This window comes from Schistocerca cancellata, chromosome 3 (genome assembly GCF_023864275.1).
Source record: "Schistocerca cancellata isolate TAMUIC-IGC-003103 chromosome 3, iqSchCanc2.1, whole genome shotgun sequence".
NCBI lineage: Eukaryota > Metazoa > Arthropoda > Insecta > Orthoptera > Acrididae > Schistocerca > Schistocerca cancellata.
The window spans coordinates 866,449,664-866,472,605 of record NC_064628.1 but is presented as its reverse complement, the minus strand read 5'-3'; the positions used below and the strand labels follow the sequence as shown (position 1 = coordinate 866,472,605).

Below are 22,942 nucleotides of genomic sequence, written 5' to 3'. Positions count from 1 at the left end.
AAGTTATACTCCGGACAATATACACTGGTTATTAACTTTCATGTTTGAGCTACACAGGGAACCACCTACTCAGTAAAGCAGTCAGTTTTTCAAATTAACTCCAATCCATTTTTATTCTCTTGTATATTTCTTTAAAGTGTGTTTTTCCAGTTATCGTAAGTATACAAGTACATTACTTTGGCTTTACTCGAATTAATCTTGAGCCCTACAGTTATACTTGCTATGTTCAATTCGCCCGCTACGGTCGCAGGTTCGAATCCTGCCTCGAACATGGCTGTGTGTGATGTCCTTGGGTTAGTTAGGTTTAAGTAGTTCTAGGTTCTAGGAGACTGATGACCTCAGACGTTAAGTCCCATAGTGCTCAGAGCCATTTTTTTCAATTTGCCTATCTTTTGCTGAAGGTCTTCCGATCGGAAACAAATTCCATAGTGTCATCTGCAAATCAAAGGTGGTTCATGATAAGCTCAATTTATGCGTATTCCTTCTACAATCCAGTTCGATGATTTGAAGACCTCACCCATGGTTGCAGACACTAGTTTCAGTGAAATGGACTGACCTTACCTGAATCATTTCCTAACACCTCACCTTCCTGATTTAAGCGAACGAAAGCTACAGGTTCTTGAAAATATCATCTAACAAACTTACCTACGTACATTCTGTTCCTTGCTTCCGAAGTGCCGCCAGAAATGACTTTATTGTGGCAGAGTCAAACCCCGTCTCATATGTCTATGAATCGCATAGAAAGTGATAACTGATGTTCATTACGTCTTTCCCTAACTTGGGTGACTAGTAGTAGATGGTCCATTGAGCTATAACGACGACTTGACCATTAATGGTGTAGTAAGGCGACGTCTGTTTCACGAACGTCACACACTGCGAATTACTCTTTCAATATCTGCTACCAAAATGTAATTAAAACTAGAAAAAATAAAATGTAACAAAACGAAAATGCGGCACCATAAAATCGTAATATTCGCGGTTCTCGGAATAAAATATATATCGTCCGTGAATATGAGTGTGTTGATTAGGTTCCGATTAACGAATACGATTCTGAATCGTCGAAATGTATCAAGGCAGTGAAGCGCTTTTGCGAATTTCATTAATTACGAAGCTTGATTCAGTATTTAATCTCTAAATCCAGTGAATAATGTTGTCACGCTACCATTTCTCATTTGTGTAACTCACCTGTGATCATTTACTATCTAATAACAAGTTTCATTTCTTTCTTTTCTTAAGGTAGATAATAGAGACAATTGACTGAATTTTCAATTCAAGTACTTAAATCTCTTCAATTATAATTTTAATTTCAAGTATGCGTTTTATTAACGTAGTACACTGAATCTAAAGTTCTCTTGTCCTGATAAATTCACAAAAAGAAACTGGGCTTCTAGCTTTGTGTTCTTTAGTTGTTAGTAACTTAATTACCATGTTAATGAAATGTGTTTCGGAAGGTACAGTTGGCATTTAAAGAGAGAAAATATAAACAATCCTTTATTAAAGATGTGATAAAACCTGCTGGTCGTACATATATCACCACAGCATTATCTACAAATGTTATCTTTGGCTCCTTTTACTGCAATGTAAGTCCTTGGTCGTTAGGTATCAAATGGAAGTGATCGATGATTACGAACCCATTCACACCAGCCCAACGAAAGCAACGATAATGTAATATATACAAACGGACCGTAATATTTAACAATTAGTGTTAGTTACGTTGGTTTCAGCATCTTCTACTAAGCGTGATTACATCTACTATACAACAATTTTTTTGGCACTTCCGATAAACAAACAACTAGCTTAGAACTTCCCGGCACTTTAAAAAACAAAACTCAGCATTAAAAAAATAAAAATAAAAAAGCTATGGAAAGATCTTTGATGTGAAGCAACATGAACGCTGCATATTTTGGTATTACGAAAGTATAAATTCGAATTCCACCAAACATAGCACGTTAGTTTTCGAGGCATTAAAATCGAGATTGCGGTGCCCTCTTGTAAGCCAGTCATAGATTATGTCACGTTATCTCGGCAGGTGATGACAACAGATATTCAGAACATAGGACACGTGATGTAGCCAGCCAATAGCAACATCACTGTTAGGTAGCACGGACACACAAATTGGAAAAGTTCATCGTTTAAATTAATATGCACAGTGTAGGTACAAGAAAAGCTAAGCTTTCACATATAATATCGGATTCGAAGATTAATACGCTACAAGAGAAACTAAGCTTTCACATGTAATATTGGTCTTTTTTGTGTGTGTTACGTTTCAAGATACATCACACAAATGTGCCAGTAAGATTTAAAAGAATGAAAAAAGTCTGCTCTTCTTGGCTCGAAATTCTTCTAAGTGGCTGGTACTCAAACAAAGTGTTACGTATCAAAAGAGAATCAGACGTCCTGTGATTTAAGGAATTCATCGCGCATTCTCACACATGACATAATTCATTTTGCGTAAAATGAAATTTACTTTGAACAGAACGCCTTTCAAACCACCATTCGCAATATTTTCTCGAGACCTGTTAGAAATAGGTTCGTTTCAGCAGTTGCCAGAGAGCGCCAGAAAACAGGTGTTAATGCGCGTGCGCAGCTACGATGACGTAGGAATCCTGTGTGTTCGTACGTATAAAGAGAATCACATCTTAACACATCTTACATTAAGTAATGAAAGAAACAGGACATCAGAGCGTACTCCAGGAGCATCAAAATTTCGTAAACCAAACTGAAATGCATAATTCGGCATAAAGTGCATATTCGTATGTCCAGATTTACAATGAAGTAAGTCCCCTTTTCAATGTTGTTTTCGGGATGTAAATTTTCTATGAGTACTGTACTATCTCATGTTTGGTTCTTTACTGTTGCACAATGCCATACACGCCAGAAGATGACTCAACTGCGCATGCGGATGTGCCCACTGGCAACTGGACAAACGAACCTAATGTAAATAGCTGTGACGTCACGCTCATCGGAAGCAGTTTGTTGTTACGAAGTAGCGCAAAGTCTTCGTCCTATGGCCTATGACACACTTTGCTGTTGGCAGACGCTTGCGTGTGTAATGTGTTTTGTTGTTGCAAATGTCGCATTTCCTTTGCAATTGAAGTTTCATTTTGCTTTTTTTTTTCCTTTATGTTTTATTGCTGCAGTATTACTCTGCAGTAGCGGGATGCAGTAATATTTTTTGTTAGAGTATCTGTTACGAAATTTTACTGAAAACGAAGAAAATTAAAAATTCTCGGAATTCCGAAAAATTCTAATATTTTTCCCGGATTTGCCGTTTGTCCCGGGGCGTATACACCCTGTTAATGTAATGATGATGGCCACGGCGACGACGACAATGCATTCTCAAATTGTCGTTAACGAGCAACTAAGAGAAGTATTTAAAAATTCGTGGCACTATCTCACTTTTAAGTCGTAAACACGTGTTCCATGTACGTCCAGAGAGGCGCCTTCATTATCTTGCCTGCAGTTTGTTTAATATTTTACCGTTGTAAAATTGTAAATATTTTCAACTGAAATAAGGTCATTGTCGGAAGGTTTCCAGCCTCCATAGTGAGTGACCAAAAAGCCGTTATGTCTTGTGCCACATGACAGCGTTGTCTCCCTATCTACATCTAAATCTACATTTATACTCCGCAAGCTACCCAACGGTGCGGGGCGGAGGGCACTTTACGTGCCACTGTCATTAACTCCCTTTCCTGTTCCAGTCGCGTATGGTTCGCAGGAAGAACGACTGCCGGAAAGCCTCCGTGCGCGTTCGAATCTCTCTAATTTTACATTCGTCATCTCCTCGGGAGGTATAAGTAGGGGGAAGCAATATATTCGATACATCCAGAACCGCACCCTCTCGAAACCTGGACAGCAAGCTACAACGCGATGCAGAGCGCCTCTCTTGCAGAGTCTGCCACTTGAGTTCGCTAAACATCTTCGTGACGCTATCACGCTTACCAAATACCCCTGTGACGAAACGCGCCGCTCTTCTTTGGACCTTCTCTACCTCCTCTGTCAACCCGACCTGGTGCGGATCCCCCACTGATGAGCAATACTCAAGTATGGGTCGAACGAGTGTTTTGTAAGCCACCTCCTTTGTTGATGGACTATATTTTCTAAGGACTCTCCCCATGAATCTCAACCTGGCACCCGCCTTACCAACAATTAATTTTATATGATGATCCCACTTCAAATCGTTCCGTACGCATCCTCCCAGATATTCTACAGAAGTAATTGCTACCAGTGTTGTTCTGCTATCATATAATCATACAATGAAGGATCCTTCTTTCTATGTATTCTTTATACATTACATTTGTCTATGTTAAGGGTCAGTTGCCACTCCCTGCACCAAGTGCCTATCCGCTGTAGATCTTCCTGCATTTCGCTGCAATTTTCTAATGCTGCAACTTCTCTGTATACTACAGCATCATCCGCGAAAAGCCGCGTGGAACTTCCGACACTATCTACTAGGTCATTTATATATACTGTGAAAAGCAAACACTCCCATGTGGCACGCCAGAGGTTACTATAACATCTGTAGACGTCTCTCCATTGAGAACAACATGCTGTGTTCTGTTTGCTAAAAACTCTTCAATCCAGCCACACAGCTTGTCTGATAATCCGTAGGCTCTTACTTTGTTTATCAGTCGACAGTGCGGAATTGTATCGAACGCCTTCCGGAAGTTAAGGAAAATGGCATCTGCCTTGGAGCCTGTATCTAATATTTTCTGGGTCTCATGAGCAAATAAAGCGAGTTGGGTCTCACACGATCGCTGTTTCCGGAATCCATGTTGATTCCTACAGAGTAGATTCTAGGTTTTAGAAAAGACACGATAGGCGAGCAAAACACTTGTTCTAAAATTCTACAACAAATCTATGTCAGAGATGTTGTTGTTGTTGTGGTCTTCAGTCCTGAGACTGGTTTGATGCATCTCTCCATGCTACTCTATCCTGTGCAAGCTCCTTCATCTCCCACTACAAACTTCAACCTACATCCTTCTGAATCTGTTAAGTGTATTCATCTCTTGGTCTCCTTCTACGATTTTTACCCTCCACGCTGCCCTCCAATACTAAATTGGTGATCCCTTGATGCCTCAGAACATGTCCTACCAACCGATCCCTTCTTCTAGTCAAGTTGTGCCACAAACTTCTCTTCTCCCCAATCCTATTCAATACCTCCTCATTAGTTATATGATCTACCCATCTAATCTTCATCATTCTTCTGTAGCACCACATTTCGAAAGCTTCTATTCTCTTCTTGTCCAAACTAGTTATCGTCCATGTTTCACTTCCATACATGGCTACGCTCCATACAAATACTATCCAAAACGACTTCCTCACATTTAAATCTATACTCGATGTTAACAAATTTTTCTTCTTCAGAAAAGCTTTCCTTGCCATTGCCAATCTACATTTTATATCGTCTCTACCTCGACCGTCATCAGTTATTTTGCTCCCCAAATAGCAAAACTCCTTTACTACTTTAAGTGTCTCATTTCCTAATCTAATTCCCTCAGCATCACCCGACTTAATTCGACTACATTCCATTATCTTCGTTTTGCTTTTGTTGATGTTCACCTTATATCCTCCTTTCAAGACACTGTCCATTCCGTCCAACTGCTTTTCCAAGTCCTTTGCTGTCCCTGACAGAATTACAATGTCATCGGCGAACCTCAAATTTTTATTTCTTCTGCATGGATTTTAATTCCTAGTCCGAACTTTTCTTTTGTTTACTTTATTGCTTGCTCAAAATACAGATTGAATAACATCGGGGATAGGCTACAACCCTGTCTCACTCCCTTCCCAACCACTGCTTCCCTTTCATACCCCTCGACTCTTATAACTAACTGCCATCTGCTTTCTGTACAAATTGTAAATAGCCTTTCGCTCCCTGTATTTTACCCCTGCCACCTTCAGAATTTAAAAGAGAGTATTCCAGTCAACATTGTCAAAACCTTTCTCTAAGTCTACAAATGCTAGAAACGTAGGTTTGCCTTTCCTTAATCTTTCTTCTAAGATAAGTCGCAGGGTCAGTATTGCCTCACGTGTTCCAAAATTTCTATGGAATCCATGATACGCGAGCAAAAAACATGTTGTAAAATTCTACAACAGATCGATGTAAGCCGGCCGGCGTGGCCGAGCGGTTAAAGGCGCTACAGTCTGGAACCGCACGACCGCTACGGTCGCAGGTTCGAATCCTGCCTCGGGCATGGATGTGTGTGATGTCCTTAGGTTAGTTAGGTTTAAGTAGTTCTAAGTTGTATGGGACTTATGACCACAGCAGTTTAGTCCCATAGTGCTCAGAGCCATTTGAACCATTTTTAGATGGATGTCAGCGATACAGGCATATAGTTTTGCGCATCTGCTCGAGGACCCTCCTTGAAAACTGGAACTACCTGTGCTCTTTTCCAAATTATAGACGCCGCCGAAAGATACGCGGTGTGCGTGACTGGGGGTCGGCAGTCGCTCAGACACGCAGCGACGCAGGCGGCCGGCAGGTCAACGCCCCCGCGGGCCTCTTCGGTTTACAGTGTGCGCCGGTCTCCACTTAGCCGCTCCGGCGAAGCCATCCGGGATTGCACAAAAATGGAATGCAGCGCAGCGTTCTGCTGCACAGCGCATAAAGGGCGGACGAAAAAGCCCGCCTTCGACGGCGCGCGGGAGCAAGCGGGAGCGCGCTAAGGAGGAGGCAGGGAGGGAGGTATCGAGAAGGGGGAAGGGGCGGCGAGGCGGTAGGCGGGCGAGGAAGAAAATTACTCTTCCTGGAGGGGTCGAGTGGAGCGGTCCGCTTTCACAGGGCGGGGTCGTCTGCAAACACAGCCAGCGCTCTGTGTAAGGGCGGGCGGCGACTGCCATTAAGCCCCGACCTGGACCCGACGTCGCGGCGCGGGTTTTATTTCGAGAATGGGACGGCCACGGGGAGGGGAAGGCCTGGTGTGTGCGGGCGGGAGGGGGGGGGGGGGACCGCTGCGGGTTCAGAGGCGAGTCGCGGGCAAAGCTGCGCTGTGTAGTACTGTAGCATACGGCTGCTCCGGCAATTAACGCCGATGGGCGCCCAATTAAAGAACGAGTCGTCCATCTTCAGCTCGCATCGGCTCCGGTCTTGCTTTAATGCCGCCACATAAAAACAAGTACGTGGTCCTTTTAGAGGTCGTTGGCGCACAACGCATCCGGCCTGAGACGCTTTTTGAAAATATTTTAGCTCACCCTTGCGAGATTTCGGAAAGCAGTTTCATATTCGCGGAGAAGAAGTTTAAAAAAACTTTAAGATCTTCAGATGACACTGTAACTCTGCCAGAGAGGGTAAACTGTTAAAGGCAGTGGACACTTTCTGGAAAAACTAGAACATGAAAAATTAGTGGAAAAGGACGGTAATGGTGGGTAGCGCGTAACAAAGCAAGACGGAGATAACCTACTTTCTTTTATGCTACTGTTGCTACAAATTTTTCCCCTTTTCCGACCTGTGTATATTCGTGATAAATATACCGAGTATATCTGGAATCTCCATATCCTTTGTTGTGTCTGAAACAGGATACGTAATGAATGCTATAAAGAAAAGTACGTAGCTGCTGGAATACTTAACTTTAATCCATCATTTGTATACAGCATTCTTGATGATACAAGTGAGACTCTCTCTAGAAATGGTTAATGGCGCCTTGCTAGGTCGTAGCCATGGACTTAGCTGAAGGCTATTCTAACTATCTCTCGGCAAATGAGAGAAAGGCTTCGCCAGTGTAGTCGCTAGCAAAGTCGTCGTACAACTGGGGCGAGTCCTAGTACGTCTCTCTAGACCTGCCATGTGGTGGCGCTCGGTCTACAATTACTGACAGTGGCGACACGCGGGTCCGACATGTACTAATGGACCACGGCCGATTTAAAGCTACCACCTAGCAAGTGTGGTGTCTGGCGGTGACACCACATCCTTATTTGTGATTATTATGAACAATCGCCAGCTACACTGCTCTGTTACTTATTTTTATTTTATATCATTCACGATGAACCCATTTCGGCATGTTGCCAGTCATCAGGAGGTCTGTAAATAAGCAAGCACTCCATCTTCAGGCCAGAACTGGCCCATCAGGACCATCCGACCGCCGTGCCATCCTCAGTTGAGGATGCGGATAGGAGGGGCGTGTGGTCAGCACACCGCTCTCCCGGTCGTTATGATGGTTTTCTTTGACCGGAGCCTCTACTATTCGGTCGAGTAGCTCCTCAATTGGCATCACGAGGCTGAATGCACCCCCAAAAATGACAACAGCGCATGGCGGCCTGGATGGTCACCCATCCAAGTGCCAGCCACGCCCGACAGCGCTTAACTTCGGAGATCTCACGGGAACCGGTGTAGCCACTGCGGCAAGGCCGTTGCCCAAATAACGAGGATTTTAATATAATGATCTGAAACTATGATCAGTAAAGCTATAGTACACCGTTAGGTGTTTTTACCTTACATGTAACATGGTTGCTGTCATGTTATGTCTTTTTTAGAATTATTACTTTTCCCCTAGGTGTACAATCGAGATGTATATCTGCTTTTAGTTGGTTCCCATGTATGCTATTTTTCTGACAGCTTGGATGAGAGTGGATCAGAGATATTACAGTTTACATAGTTACCATTATAAATAAGTGATGCGTGAAATTCAGTTTTTTTTATTTTTATGGGTTTCGTTCCTAATTATGTTTTTGTCTGGAATTTGTTTTAGTTTTATTGGAGATTTATATTTTACATTGTTAATTTTTTCGTAATAATTTTGTTACTGTCCATGATTTATTTTGGTGTTATGTCTTTTATACTCTTCATGTTGTTATCGCTGTTACTAGGGATGAGTTATTTAGCGTCTCTGATGTATTACTTTAGATAGAAAGAGCACACCAAAGAAAGTGAAAACAACTCATCCACATTTTTTCAACATCTACAAACAGCACACGACGTAGACGAAGCACTAGAAATCGTCAGTATTACGCAGAAGGGAACATTCGTGAACATCCATGAGGAAATATAGGTGTTTCCACATACAACAACCCAACAAATTTACTGAACGAACAAACCGACCTAAAGCACAAAAAGTACATAGAAGACTTTACTTAAATTATACATCAATAAAACGTGTAAATAGCACATATCCGTAGTAACAGCGATAACAACATGAAGAGTATAAAAAAAGACATAACAGCAACATAAATCATGGACAATAACAATATTATTACGAAAAAATTAAAAATGTGCAAATAGAGCTAAAACAAACTCCAGGCAAAAAACATAAATACTACCAAACCTGTAAAAATATTAAAAAGCAACTTAATTTCACACATCACTTACTTGTAATTGTAAGTATGTGAACATGTAATATCACTGATCAACTGCAATCCAAGCTGTTAGAAAAGTAGCATAAATGGAAACATCTCCAATGTACAGCTAAGAGAAAGTGATAAAATGACAGAACGTGACAGCAACGATGTTATACGAAGGGTAAAAGCAGCTAACGATGTACTACAGCTTTTCTGATTATAGTTACAGAACCTTATATTACGACCATCGCTTACTTACGTATTTACAGAGCACATGATGATGGCAATATACCGAAATGGGTTCATCGTGAATGATATAAAATGAAAACAATTTACAGAGTAGTGTAGCTAGCTATTATTCCTAATAATCATGTAATTAAAAGACATATTTTGCACAGTGGCCCCAAAGAACAAAACTTATCTGTGATAAAAATTTCTAACACGCATTATTCACTAAATAGTTTACATGCCACTGGTGCCAAAGTGATGATTACTGTGGATAAATACGTTTCCTGTAAAGATATTTCCAACATTTACGACGTTAACAAACTATATGCACTTGGAAAATTCGATCCCGCTAATAATTGTTTGCTTTTGGATTGAAATACTTTGTTTGAAAGCTGTCATTCTCCTCATTCTCAAAAACACTTAACATTTCGAAAAACGTAATATTTCAAAAGTCATTTTTATTTGAAGTGAACGTTTTCTACAGTTCTCGAATCTATAAATGCTATTCTTTCTAATCAGTGTCAGAGTTTCCTAGCACCGATTTTTCTGGATCCTAAAATATTTCATTTCCAAAATATCAGTTTATGAAATATTCTAATTATAAATTTCAAGTTTCCAGAAAATTCTTGGCGACCTCGAATGGTCAAATTTCACATTCAAAATTACGCATCATAAAATATTATTAGTAACTTTCTTGCTTAAGCACCACCAAAAGAAAACAAACGAAACTAACAACTTTTGCTATTTTTACATTATACAGTTTTCAGTTAAACAGAGTAAGTACCTTCTGTAATGCATATATGGGCTACCTATTTTCTGCATAGTTCCCATTATCGTTGAACGTATAATTAAGATGTAATCTGAATTACCCCAAAAGCGTCTCTACGAGCATCTATGTACATGAGATGTGCACAAAGCCATGAGCAGCGGAGGTTTGGCAATCAGTGAGTACACTTATTGTATTTATTGATTTATTTGTTTATTGAAACTGATCTGATTACGGCCATCAGGACCACTCTTACATTTGACCAGAGTCTCAGATAAACAATACATTTTTTACATAATGGTTTCATAAGTAGTAACAATTTAAAAATGAGAAATAATTTTAAAATGATTTGAGTGCCTCAGGTGTCAAGGTGAGAAAATAATACGGACTATGAATTATTTAAGTTAAAGCTGACATTACTAGTGCTACTGCAGCTGTTACCCCTAATAGTGATAATAGTAATAACAATGATAGTAATAACCGTAATGATAGTGGCAAATAAAAAAGGAATTTATAGATGTACAAGATAGATGTTTTCTGATACAGCGAGTTCTGGGGAAAGGAAATTTAAGGAGACTGCATCAACTAAGAATACTCGGAAGAATGATGTACAAGGGTAACGCGTGCGTACAGGGACAATGGTAATCCTTATCGTTGCTTTAGTAGATATTAACTGTCTTGAAGCTGGAGATGTTATTCCGTCTCCAATATAGAGCGGGAGGTTATTCCAGAATCGGTTTCCTGTTGCTGAGGAGGACTTCAAGAAAGTGGCTGAACGATGGAGTGGGACAGAAAGGATTTTGCTCTGATGGGGGCGGCTCTTTCTGCCCTGCTACTCAGACACGAGCCTTAACGTCGAGCAGAAATATGAGGAACAGTGTACGGCGATAGGACAATAGAAAAGACAGAGGGTATGAGAATCTTGTCTGCAGGCAGCGACCACAATAGCTGTGCACATGATGATGAAATATGATCACCGAGTCGAACATCACACATATAACGAACACAGGCATTCATAACCAGTTCCAGGCGCCGTGAGCCTTCCTGAGAAAGGCCTTGTAGGATTACATCGCTGTAATAAATAACTGGAAGTATAAGTGTCTGTACAAGTATCTTTTTTTCAGGTCAAGAGAGAGTATCTTTTTATATTTTTGAAGGGCTTGGAGAGATGCTGTTGCCTCTTGCACACTACAGTTACGTGCTTACTCCAATTTATATTTTCATGTATTAGTTATTATTCCTGGCCTCTTTACTGAAGGAGAAAAGTTTATAGGGTTAAAGATGGTAGAAAAAAATGGTGCAAATGGCTCTGAGCACTATGGGACTTAACTTCTGAGGTCATCAGTCCCCTAGAACTTAGAACTACTTAAACCTAACTAACCTAAGAACATCACACACATCCATGCCCGAGGCAGGATTCGAACTGCGACAGTAGTGGTCGCGCAGTTCCAGACTGAAGCGCCTAGAACCGCTCGGCCACTTCGGCCGGCAAAGATGGTAGAGATTTCCGCTATTTCGGGACAATGAGCCTAGAATAATCAAGCAGTACAACTTGGGTTTTGGATGGGTTGACCTTTAACCCTTTATCTTGAGCCCATTTTGATACTGCACACAAGTCGGTACTGAGATTCTTCTCTCTCTTCTCTATGTCTCTCTGTCTTCAGGTTTATTGGTTTTGCACTTACATACAACTGGAGATCATGAATTTACATGTATCACCTGTATCAGGGCAAAACTGATGGCTCATCATTTACGTACAGTGAAAAGAGAATAGAACCTAACATCGAACCCTGGGAGACACCGCACAGTATCTGTCTCCATTGGGTCCGAGATTTGCATCCAGTGAGGATAGTCACAATTTCTGCCACGAACTGCAGCTTGCAGACTTACTTTAGGCTAAATAGATCCTTTATACCGCGCAGTCTTGGTGTTAGCAGAGCTGATCATCTTAAATGTCAATGAGATGCAATAAATTCAAATGAAGGAAAACTTCAATTCATCGGTCTTATTTCAAGATATTTGATAATCCTTCCAAGAATTTGTGCAATAATCAACGGGGCATGACGACGATTTGGATGCGTTCATCTGCAGTGCACCCTTTTATGAAGTGAAATGTGGTCGAGTAACAACAGTACAGGCAAGGTAATCAAAGCTTTTGAAATGCGTGCTCCTCATTAGACAGGTAGGTTTGGTGACTAATAAAAAAGTACTGAACAGAAAGCAACTCTCTAGCCTAACTTGACTAAAGAGTGATGGGTCTACATGGTGCACCCTGAGAGATCATGGAAGAGTAAATTTGCTAATAGAGGAAAATTTGAAGGATAAAAATCGCAGATATGCAAATGTGAACAGAACTCCAAACCAAGGACTGGCATGGAGAGTCGCATAAACCAGTCTTCGGTCTGAATACCACAATAAAAACATGTCCATCTTCAGATATCCACATTTGCATCTCTTTCAAAGTGCACAGCCTCAGCAGTACGGCATCTGCTGCTGCCGTAATATCCTCACTTTTTTTACTCTGCAAATCACCTTGCGATCAGTGGCGGAGCGTGCTTTGTGCTTCCCCTCTTCGCGAACGGTTCGTGGGAAGAACGGGTGTGGGCAGCCGAGCGTATGATATCTAACGTGTCTGATTTTCCGCTCGTAGTCATTTCTTGCATCGTCTGCTGTCGGATATTTACGAGCATCTCCGTGGCGCATCTCACGGTTATTGAGCGAACCCAGACTGATGAGCAAAGGGATGTTTCGCAAGCGGTGGTTTCTTACACTCCTCCAATAAATCTCATCCCAACAACAGCTTTTCTATAACGAGTTTTATGTGGTCCTTCCACTTCAATTAGTTCCGGCTGTTGACTTCTTGAAATATTACTGTTCTTAGTGTTTCCAGTTATTTTACACAGTATTACTTTTACATCTCAGGATTTCGCACAGCTAACAAAGAAGTGCTCTATTCTGTATGTCAGCAAGTCCTGAATCCATTCGTCAGCCTCTGCCGATAATAGATAAGTTGGTACTGCGATCAGTAAGCGAAATTCATGAAGTATCTTAAATGCCTTTGAGAAGTCAAGGAACACGGCATCAAACTAGGCGTCGTGAACACGGCATCAAACTAGGCGTCGTCATCTACGATCTTCTAGCTCGGTTTGGCGCACAGCACAAGCTGGGTTTCACGAAATCACCGAGACGCTAAATCCGAAACCAGAGAATGCACTCGTATACTACTCGCAGAAACACTGCACTCATGTACCGCATCTGATCACTTCATAATTTTCTTCACTCACGCTATTGATAGTGGCATATATGTGCTTCGTAACATGTGTTCTAGTCTATGCATTGATGAGTAGTTGAACTGAAAAAAACACACTGAGGATCTGCTGAAACGTTTGAGTTCAGCTACTTATGCTATTAGGGTCATTGCAAATTTTGGCGATATACATCTGAGTAAATTAGCTTACCACGCCTATTTTCATTCTCTGCTTTCGTATGGCATGATATTCTGGGGTAACTCATCATTGTGTAAAAGAGTGTTCATTGCACAAAAGCGTGTAATCAGAATAATTGCTGGAGCTCATCCAAGATCATCCTGCAAACACTTATTTAAAGAGCTAGAGATCTTCACTGTAGCCTCACAATATATATATTCGTTTATGGAAATTGTTATTAACAATCCAAACGAATTCAAAAGTAACAGCAGTGTACATGGCTACAACACTAGGAGAAAGGATGATCTTCACTACTCAAGGTTAAATCTAACTTTGGCTCAGAAGGGGGTAAATTATGCTGCCACAAAAGTCTTTGGTCACTTACCTAATAGCATCAAAAAGTCTGACAGATAGCCATATATCATTTAAAAGGAAATTAAATGAATTTCTTAATGGCAGCTCCTATTCATTAGATGAATTTTTGGATGTAGTAAGTGAGTAATTTCCCCAACCCCCACAAAAAATTTAAAAATATTAAGTGTCATGTAATATTTTGTGTAATGTAATATCTTGTATATACACCTTTTATTAACCTGACACGTTCTACATCATTACGAAGTGTCGTATTCATGATCTATGGAACAAGTACTAATCTAATCTAATCTACAAACGAAGGATTCTCAGAAAGTCTTTCGTCGTGGACGTCTGAACTTTTCGGAAAACTGCCTGTGAACCAAAATAAACAGTGAGTATGTGAAATGTGTGGCTGCAAAGACTATGGGGTATTCACGTACGATAACCGATTTTGTCTACAGGCGTGACTAGCGTTTTCTCCTATTCGAACCCGTTTGCGGAAACACAATAAAAGTTTTGTAGTGTATGTGTTGTTGGATGCGACCCTCTCCACTAATCTTTAACTTCTTAACAGTTACAGTAGTTCAACCATACAGATAAAGCACGAACAAAATAAAAAACATAGACCTATAATAGTATCCCATTTCGATTCGTTGCTAAGAGAAACATTATAAAACACAGAAACAACAAAAAAATCCCAAACCCTACGAAAACTGAAATTGGGAGACAGAAATCAACCGTGTACCAGCTGGTGCTCGAACTAGGCAATGTTCTTATCGACTGAGCTATACTGGTCCTATTCGCATAACTGCTCTTCCGAATACTCGCCACTTCCGGCTCGCCAACGATGTATTAGAAGCGCATAGGGAAAACTGATTCCTAAACGCTTGCAGAGTATGTCTTGATGCTCTGTCCAGCGTACGATTACAAGTTAGTCATTGATCTTATGGAAGATGGTGAGTTAATTCGAGCGTATGCTATACCGTTCGTGGTAGATTTATCTATCCATTTGGACGTTCAAAGAAAATACTCACTGGATTTAAACGCGAAGTTTGTCAAACGTTCCGCATGAAAAAGTCGTAAAAAATTTCCGGCATTCGTAACGAGGGGTGATCCTGGAAGCACTAAACCTTTCCTACCAGCCGGATTCGTTTCGTTGGATAACCGCAAGACCGTAGCACGAGGAACTAGTAGACACTCCTGAGGCATATTCTCCTTTCCTTGAACTATCGATGTTGGCATAGTACACACCAAGATCCTACACTGCGAATTTACAGGTATCTGATTCTCTCTCACGGAGAACAAAGAAGCGCTTCAGATCGCATCTGGGATTCCTTCAAGGCCAATGCCAACTGCAGCATAAGGTACAGTCGTCATCACCCAAGAGGCTGGACAACGATTTTGTTCACGCATGCAAGCAAGTGAGACCATTTCGTACGTTTTATCGATATTGTTTAATGCGGTCAGAGAGGTCGATAAAATAGCAGCTGTGGTCTGTCCTATGGATACACTTAGAACTCATCGAGTTAGTTTATTCATCCATATGTCATTTACAAAATGATATCAGACTTGTCATATTATCTGAAGACGGAAGCAATTCGTGCTTACAGTAATATTACAAGTATTTCGTGTAGATCTCGATTAAGGAGTCGAGTTGTTAATTCGGATATGCTGTATAGTGTTTTAATACATATTTGCACACAAGTTACAATTAATCTAAAAAAAGAAAAAGGAGTTTGTTTACCATCCACCCCCTGTAGTGTTTCCTCTGATCATCAGCGTCTATTGATTCCACAGGCCATTAGCGTACACTGACACGTTTCCGAAGAGAACGAAATATCACAAAAAATGTTATAATGGAATTCTTCACAAAACAATCAACTGAACCGAGTGACAGGAGCAGTCTCATGGAGAGACACTTCATTGGAGGAAGTACGTTTAGGAATGACCCTAGAGAGCAATGAAGAGTAACTGAACAAATATGGATCAGATAACATGTGCGTATGCCTATTTTTCTGTGTAGACTTAGAGAAAGCTTTTGACAATGTTAACTGGAAATTCTCAAGGTGGCAGGGAGCGAAAGGCTATTTACAATTTGTGCAGAAACTAGGTGGCGGTTATAAAAGTGGCTGGGAAGGGAGTGAGACAGAGTTGTAGCCTATCCCCGATGTTATTCAATCTGTATATTGAGCAAGCAGTAAAGGAAACAAAAGAAAAATTCGGAGTAGGAATTAAAATCCATGGAGAAGAAATAAAAACTTTGAGGTTCGTCGATGACATTGTAATTCTGTCAGAGACAGCAAAGGACTTGGAAGAGCAGCTCAACGGAATGGACAGTGTCTTGAAAGGAGGATATAAGATGAACATCAACAAAATAACTGATGATGGTCGAAGTGGAGAGGATATAAAATGTAGACTGGCAATGGCAAGGAAAGCGTCTCTGAAGAAGATAAATGTGTTAACATCGAGTACAGATCTAAGTATCAGGAAGTCGTTTCTGAAAGTATTTGTATCGAGTGTCGCCATGTATGGAGGTGAAACGTTAACGATAAATAGTTTAGGCAAGAAAAGAATAGAAGCTTTCGAAATGTGGTGCTACAGAAGAATGCTGAAGATTAGATGGGTAGATCACATAACTAATTAGGAGGTATTGAATAGAATTGGGGAGAAGAGAAATTTGTGGCACAACTTGACTAGAAGAAGGGATCGGTTGGTAGGACATGTTCTGAGGCATCAAGGGATCACCAATTTAGTATTGGAGGGCAGCGTGGAGGGTAAAAATCGTAGAGGGAGACCAAGAGATAAATACACTAAACAGATTCAGAAGGATGTAGGTTGCAGTAGGTACTGAGAGATGAAGAAGCTTGTACAGGATAGAGTAGCAAGGAGAGCTACATCAAGCCATTCTCTGGACGGAAGACCACAACAACAACAACACACTGTGATATAGCCCCGTCAGTCCAAAAAGTTTCGAGACTGGATTAATAAAAACTAGAAAAAGTTAAAACTGGGGTTTAAATATTTCAGGTGCTCTACATAGTTTCCTCTGAATTGATTACAGCGCACATAACGTCCATACAACCATGTTATATTTTCAGAAAACACCTTCTTTGGGAAGTTGGTCAACTCACGTATCAAATACCTTAAATGTCGGTTATGTTACCAAAGCGTTGACTCAACGTGTGAGTTTCTGCACTTAGTCATTTTGTGCTACGTTCGTATAGGCAACCCACAGTCTTATCAACCATGATGACATTTTCCGGAAAAGAATTGGCCGCGACTTTCGTTTCAATCAAGACACGTCCGACGTTGTACATTTTCCCCTTCTTGAAGACATTCCGGACAATATCTTCAACACTGCAGTTAGACATGTTGACCCAGTGCGATCTGTAACACAGACACAGCGTTGATACACTACGGCCGCACGGCTCCACTTGACACTACTTGCTCACAACTGCCTCGGCGAGTGCGCGCATTTTGTTTATAGTTATTAGTTCAAGCTGCCACCGTAGTTATCGCGCTCATGCCGCTTATAAACCAAGAATAAAATCAGTCTTGGAACGTTTTTGGACGAACGGTATATATAATGAACACACATCACACAAAGTTTTACATGACCCCGGTTCCCAGAACTCCTGAAGACAGACGTTGACTGTTCATATTGTATCACAGACACAGTCCCTTTCATTGTTCACAGATGTCACTAAACCCGCCCAAAGAGGTAAACAACCATGAATGAGCAGCGCCTATTGGAGGGAGGGGGTCCGACAGCCGATCAGTTCCAGTCGTTCCAGCAGGAAGGACGTACACAACTCGTGTTGTCTGTAGTTCAACCATGCCTAGACGGTCAGAACCGCGGTTCCATCGCGTCCGCATTGTTACTTTGTGCCAGGAAGGGCTCTCAACAATGGAACTGTCCAGGCGTCTCGGAGTGACCCTAAAGCGATGTTCGGACATGGAGGAGATACAGAGAGACAGGAACTGTCGATGACACGCCTCGCTCAGGCCGCCCAAGGGCTACTACTGCAGTGAATGACCGCTATTTACGGACTATGGTTCGGAGGAACCCTGACAGCAACGCCATCATGTTGAATAAGCCACAGGACGTCATGTTACGACTCAAACTGTGCGCAGTAGGCTGCGTGATGAATCAACTGCTCAGGATTGCCATCACATTCTCTTCACCGATGAGTGTCGCATATGCCTTCAACGAGACAATCGCCGGAGACGGGTTTGGAGGCAACCCGGTCAGGCTGAACGCCTTAGACACACTGTCCAGCGAGTGCAGCAAGGTGGAGGTTCCCTGCTGTTTTGGGGTGGCATTATGTGGGCCGAGGTACGCCACTGGTGGTGATGGAAGGCGCCGTAACGGCTGTATGGTGCGTGAATGCCACCTTCCAACCCACAGTGCAACCATATCGGCAGCATACTGGCGAGGCATTCGTGTTCATGGACGACGATTCGCGCCCCCATCCTGCACATCTTGTGAATGTCTTCCTTCAGGATAACGACATCGCTCGACTAGAGTGGTCAGCATGTTCTCCAGACATGAACGCTATCGAACATGTCTGGGATTGATTGAAAAGGATTGTTTATGGACGACGTGACGCACCAACCACTCTGAGGGAACTACGCCAAATCGCCGTTCAGGAGTGGGACAATCTGGACTAACAGTGCCAGGTTGTGGACAGTATGCCACGACGAATATAGGCATGCATCACTGCAAGAGGACTGCTACTGAGTATTAGAGGTACCGGCGTGTACAGCAATCTGGACGACGATCTCCGAAGATCTCGCTGTATTGTGGTACAACATGCAATGTGTGGTTTTCATGAGCAATAAACAGAGGTACCGGCGTGTACAGCAATGTGGACGACGACCTCTGAAGATCTCGCTGTATTTTGGTACAACATGAAATGTGTGCTTTTCATGTGCAATAAAAAAAAACGGTAATGATGTTTATGTTGATCTCTATTCCAATTTTCTGTACAGATTCCGGAACTCTCGGAACCGACTTGCTGCAGAACTTTTCTTGATGTGTGTGCTTATTTTGTACAGGATGGCCTTGAAACTATTTCATGCATTATGAGATAGGCAACTCAACTTATATCAACGGCGCCCAGCGAGGCCCACGAGAAAGACCGACCGTGGCGCTTACGTCACAGCACGTGACGCTACAGGACGAATGCTAGGTCGCTAGCGTTTGCCAAATTAAAAAAAAAAAAAGGGTAAGTCGACATGAAGTGTTCCGGACAAATCCGATATGTGACGAAACCGAACGACGGACCGACTGGACACCTTCTATTGCGCCACTTACATACGGTTGCTATTGCTAGCAAAGCGGTTATCGCCAAGCGTGAACGTGCATCGTTTTCCTTTCAGGGAGAGAAGCAAGCTGCTAGCTTGTTGACGTACAGAATATCTAACAATAAATCAATACTTAAATATACTGCTCTGAAACCGGCAGTATATTTACAAGGTGTAGCGAATATTTCTATAGGCCGGTACGTCGATACGTTTTTCGCCGATATATCAATAGCTTTTGCGATATATCGAGTACCGATAATGATGTTTCTTGAAGTATCGGATTACCGGTATTTTTAAAAAACATCAACAGCCCTAGCGCGTGCAGTGGCGATCCAGGGAGTGGTCCCACTGTTCAAATGTTTTGTGGAGTCACAGCGGTGTTGCTCCTAGCGTCACGCTGTGGGGAGCCATAGGGGATGATTTGAGGTCACGGCTGCAGGTGGCAGCGTGAACTGTGACGACATAGTGGTACGTTACGGACATTCTGCGTCTCATTGTATCGTGGTGCCAGAAGATGAGAACGAAACTCATTGAAACGTTGCGACAAGACGACGCCACTAGTCTTCTGATAACCCGAGAAGAATTCATCTGTCTGCATCATGTTTAGGTACTCCCACGGCCATGTAGATGCTCAATATCTCATCGGTAGAACATTTATGGGACCAATTCACACGTCAACTCCGTCACAGTCCCTGTGTATCAGTTGTGGGTCAGCTCATTCCGCCAACGGCCTTGCCGCAGTGGCAACACCGGTTCCGTCAGTTCACCGAAGTTAAGCGCTGTCGAGCTGGTGAACAGCCGGTCTGCCGCGCGCTGTTCGCAAAGGGGGTGCACTCAGCCCTTGTTACGCAAACTGAAGAGCTACTAGATTGAGAAGCAGCGGCTCCGGTCTCGTGAACTGACATACGGCCGAGAGAGCGGGGTGCTGACCACATGCCCCTCCATATCCGCGTCCAATGACGCCTGTGGGCTGAGGATGACACGGCGGGCGGTCGGTGCCGTTGGGCCTTCATGGCCTGTGCGGGCGGAGTTTAGTTTACTTTCAGTCAGCCCACTTCAGGAGAGAACACAGTGGCTTCATGAAACTATTCCCTACAAAGTCAGTACATACATCCACGGCAAAAGGGAGAGGGGGAGGGGGGGGCAGTGCAACGTCGTACTAATTAAATGGGCTCATACTGCCACGTTCTTCGTAGATTTCTCAACCGGTTAAGTTTCATTTTGGTTCCTCCTCCTCCCCCTGTGAGTGTCTCACTGTTTCTGTCAGGCAGTGTATTTTGTGTGTCATACAGAGAGAGAGAGAGAGAGAGAGAGAGAGAGAGAGAGAGAGAGAGAGACGGAGATAATGCTGTTGGCCTACTCCAAAGCAAGGTTTCCGAAACTAACACTAGGATGCCGTGGGAAGTGAATAAATGCTCCGCGAAAAACTATTAATAACATGACTTTTTTCGGCACTTTAGCGATAATAATTATCTTTTAAAATTTGAATTATGATTTCTGTGTGTTGCTTACGATCTAAAATAGAAGTAATCACTGAGTGGAACAAGTTTCTCATTTTTTAAACTTTAAAATAAACAGTGTGTTACACAAAACACCAATATTCTCAAAGCGTTCCGTCGGAAGAAACTTTTGGGAAACCCTGCTGCGAAGATATAAATACTTAGGTAGTATTATCCTTTAAAACGAAAAGGGTGGTTAAACGCTGCTTTATCGCTGGCCAGAAAATGCGAAATTTCGTACCTGACTTTACGAGTGCTTACCTTTCTCGTTGTGAAAAAACATTACGTTTTAATGTGTCTTCTGCGGTTTGGTTTCACGTCGATGGCTCACTTCTTCAGAGAAGGGAAGCGACCGACACAGCGGCGGCCTTCGCGGAACACGGCGTCACTGAAAAACCGCAGCTCGCCTCTGCCAGCCCGGCAGCAGTACATCTCATCTCTTCGCCTGCTGCCCGTGAAGCGGCGGGAACTCGCCAGCGCAACGCACGAACATCTGTGCGGCGCTCAGCTCGCTGCAAGCTATGCTGCCGTAATGTATTGCCCTATTTTCCTCAACAAGTTGTACTGTGCATGTGCACGGGGGAAATATTCGCAAGTCCTGTTCCCTATTTGAGCATTCGTTAAGTAATTTCATAGCCAGTGGTGTTCCTGCTGTATTTTCCAAAGCTATAGCTTGAAGTTGTCACGCGTCGTACGTGCGAACAGCACAACTGCGGGACCGGATTTGGTGCCGATTTATTACGCTGCCGAAAGGGATGGACATCAAACGATCCTACCTTGGGCAGCATGTATGGAGGGCTGGTAGGTCTAGGAGATTCCGGTTTGAAAACCGATCAGAAAAAAATTTCATTTGTCATGAAATATTTATTCGTTACATTACAGCTTCAAGATTTCCGACAAGTTTGTGACGTTACAACTTATAGTCAGGTCAAAGATTGGTTAATATCAAATGGCTTGTACAAAATGGTAAACCACTGATACAATGGAAAATTTCGTGGCAATTAACATCATCATCAAATGAGGAGCGCCGGAACAAAAACCGATAAATCCGCATTTGCTGTTAATACATAAAGTAACAAATAGTGATCTCTAAATAGCTCCACAAGCTATAAAAAGAAGACACGCCATAAAACACTTGGTGTCTCGTTGTGCTGCAAGTTATTTTGTGGCAGCATGCATTATTACTCCCGTATCTCACCCCTACAGTTCAAACACGCGAATACAGCAAAAGTAGATGTATCGGGTTTTGTTCCGGCGCTCCTCAAATACACTATCTAGCTGTACCCGGCCACGTTATGCTGTGGGTCAGGCTGCTTACACGGAAGAAAAGAGAAAGCACACGTTTCTAATACGCAAGGAAATTGGGTATACATCTTAATCTCCTCCTCCTCTCTCCTGTCTCTCCTCATCTCCACTCCACCTCTCTTCGTCCATCTCCCCCTCCCACTGTCACTGTTCATCTTCTCCTTCCCCCTCTACTTTACTGCTTTACATATTCAACCCCCCTCGTAACTTTTTTCTGTTATCATCCACAATAATGAAGGTCGCTCAGCAACCGAGCTGACTTTTTTTCTTTTTACAATCACCAATACAAAAACGTCTCTTTTTTTCCTTTCTTAAGTAGCTATTTAATGCAGACAAGCATAGCTCCGTCAGGATTCGTGATCTCGTCAGCTGCCAAAAATTTTATTTCAGGGACGACTACAGTATGCAAAACGACGAAACGGGAATGTACACTGGTATCGCTGTGTCTGCAATCATACACGATATCAGTTTCGCGAAACTGGTTTCACGAAACGGATTTCGCAATTTAATGTGGTGGTGTAAACTGGCCTGTTAGAACGGCGTGTTGTGAGTACGCAGAAGGAAGGTCGCTCGCCGTGCATGTGGTTGCGCAACGCGCCGGTACGTGCAGTGTGCTCGGCAGAGCGTGCCCTTGGTCCAGCCGCAAGTTCGCACTCGCAAAGGATACGCTCAAACACTCAAGATGCCGCATGTCGCCGCACGTCCCGAAACTAGAGTACGTAACTGTTTGGAAGGAACGATATTTCAGTCATACTGGGGACACCACTGATTGCTCAAATTCTTGTTTT

At 42.5% G+C, this 22,942-nt stretch overlaps 1 long non-coding RNA gene and 1 pseudogene across 1 annotated transcript in view; both read right to left on the bottom strand.

Annotated features, from left to right (window-relative positions):
- The window catches only part of LOC126177127 (uncharacterized), a 561,360-nt gene that overhangs the window by 393,134 nt on the left and 145,284 nt on the right, over nt 1-22,942 (bottom strand). The window lies entirely within an intron of this gene.
- Nucleotides 8,234-8,351, bottom strand: LOC126177673 (5S ribosomal RNA; annotated as a pseudogene).